The sequence below is a fragment of the Miscanthus floridulus genome, chromosome 5 (genome assembly GCF_019320115.1).
Source record: "Miscanthus floridulus cultivar M001 chromosome 5, ASM1932011v1, whole genome shotgun sequence".
Classification (NCBI taxonomy): Eukaryota; Viridiplantae; Streptophyta; class Magnoliopsida; order Poales; family Poaceae; genus Miscanthus; species Miscanthus floridulus.
Genome location: NC_089584.1, coordinates 59999561 through 60002212, shown reverse-complemented (window position 1 = coordinate 60002212; position 2652 = coordinate 59999561). Strand labels below are relative to the sequence as shown.

General features: G+C 39.4%; 1 non-coding gene across 1 annotated transcript; it reads right to left on the bottom strand.

Annotated features, from left to right (window-relative positions):
- Nucleotides 1-1219: 1219 nt before the first annotated feature.
- On the bottom strand, nucleotides 1220-1328 carry LOC136455698 (small nucleolar RNA R71). The gene has a single exon (XR_010759177.1). It is a non-coding gene; the product is annotated as a small nucleolar RNA R71 (small nucleolar RNA).
- Nucleotides 1329-2652: the final 1324 nt, after the last annotated feature.

Below are 2652 nucleotides of genomic sequence, written 5' to 3'. Positions count from 1 at the left end.
TCTTAGCCTTGGCTACTAGGTGTAATTGCACTAATCAATGTATGCTTTGACTTGTAATTAAGAATGACTCAGGAATGATTCCTCTAATATTCTACTTAACCATGCTAATGCTATAGAAAGGAGTACTCTGAGTGATTTATCATTGATCAATGTTTATCATATACATATTTTATCCTATGACTTACCCTTGTTGTGAGTAGAATATTGGTTATAGTTTAATTCTCCATCAATACTATAAGTTATCAATACATGTCCATGCCAGACCTTCCCTATGGTAAAATATAAATAACAATACCTAGAATACTCTCGGGTGAAGTGCTACAATGGTATAATTATCTATGCACTTATAGATCCTTTTCATTCATATATATTATTCTTTCTAGTCACATAAAATGATAAAGCACTACTTAGTATTATTCTAGTAGTAATGCTAGGTAGTACCAATGAGCATCTCTTGCACTATCATTAGGGATGACAACTTAGTCCAAGTAATGCTAAGAGATGTAGGAATATAATAGGTAGCTACTTAAAACAAGTGACAAGTTAATAAATACCAACAAGCATTTCTAGCGCTGTTGTTAGGGAAGGTAGCTAGGTAAAGGAAGTATTGATAAACTTATACTTATTCATGTGATCGAGATAACTATTGACCTCTGCTCGGGCAGGATTACCCTTGTTTTGTCTACTTTTATATCTTATGCGGGGTAATGTATGACCAGTTTTGACCATTCGACAAACTACGTTGATGATCTAGAAGCATTACTCAAGAGGACTAAGGCTAAACTCAAGAAAGTTTTAGCTTTAGAGTCGAAGGACAACAATATAAGGCGAAGCTTAACATATGAATTTGAAGCCATGACAAACAAGACTCTATGTGAATTCTCTGCTCCAACTATAGCCAACAGTCATACTAGACCGACAGTTGATGTTGGAGACAATAGATTCAAGCTCAAGCCAGCTCTCATCAACATGGTGTAAGCTAGCTAGTTTTGTGGGAAGGCACATGAAGATGCGAGTGCTTATCTCCAACACTTTTGGGAGATCTATAGCACTTTCACTATCAAGGGAGTAACCAAGGATGCCATACTACATTGCCCCTTCCCATTATCACTTTTGGGGAAGGAAAAGCAATGGTTCTATGCCAACAAAGATAGAAATACAACATGGGATAACTACCGCACTGCCTTCCTAGCCAAGTTCTTTCCCACAGGCAAGACCAATGCTCTGCGTGGGAGAATTTCAAGTTTTTAGTGACAACATGATAAATCTATCCCTAAGGCATGGGAATGCTTTCAAGACTACATAGCAGAATGCCCTCATCATGGGATGGAGAATTGGCTACTCATGCAAACTTTCTACCATGGGTTGACCAATAGTACCCGTGAGACTATGGATGCTACTGCGAGAGGTGCTTTCCTATCACTCACAATCCTAGCTGCAACAGCTCTCATGGAGAAGATGGCCTCAAACCAAAGTTGGAATGAAGAACGTACTCAAACCCGCACAAGAGGTGGAGGTATGCATTAACTCAAAGAGGTAGACATGTTGTCTACCAAGATGGACCTGCTGATGAAGAAGCTCAAAGACCAAGCTAATGAGAAGCAAGAAGTCATGCACATTCATGATTCCCGCATGACATGTGAAGTGTGTGGCAACACTGGGCATTTAGGGAATAGTTGTCCTAAAATCCAAGAGGATGTGAACTTCATCAACAACTACTTTCGTCGTCAATAGAATCAAGGACGGAATCAACAATAGAGGCCAAACTACCAAGGTAATTACCAAGGTAACCCTCAAGGTAACAGTTATAATAATTTCAATCAACCACCCTTGAGAGAATTGATTATGGAGAGCTAAAATTATGGAGAGCTTATCTAGGAAATTAGCTTCCAATGATAAAATATTAGAAAACATAAATAATAGAATGAATAGCTTTGTTTCCATCATTAAGAACCAGTATAGCTTTAACAAAATGATAGAATCACAAATAGCTCAACTGGCAGCTGTTGTTCCTCCATCCGACAAAGGTAAGATTCTAGGGTAGTCGAAAGATCTAGAAACTACAAATCTTGTCGATATTCATAATGCAGTTAACTATTACATGGAGCCATCGATGGGAAGGTGGATAGATTATTCCCTACCTGACATGAAGGGCGACCTTGGTAGACCTATCATCCCCATCGCCATTGGACCTCACATATTCCATGAAGCTGTCTATGACTTCAAAGCGAGTGTCAACGTCATGCCTAAGGTAATTTATGAGAAGATCTTAGGGGATCCTTTGTTGTACAGAAATATGCATTTGCAGCTTGTAGATCAATCATTTTCCTACCCTGAGGGAGGTCTTAAAGATGCCATCATATGAGTAGGACAATCATATGTTCCCATAGACTTTGTGGTCCTAGAGACAGGTGGAGATGAAAGGGTGCCCATCATCTTGTGCCGACCTTTCCTGAGCACCACGAAGGCCATCATCTACGTGGATAGTGCCAAGATCTATTTCATGATCAAGGATAAAAAGAAGAAGTTCTCTTTCAAGAACCACATCTTGCAATCTCCTGCACATCCACAAAAGGCATACCTGCTTGAAGAAACAACAGTGACCAAGAAGAAGAAGAATTGAAGGAGGAGGAAGAACAAGACCAGGTAGCC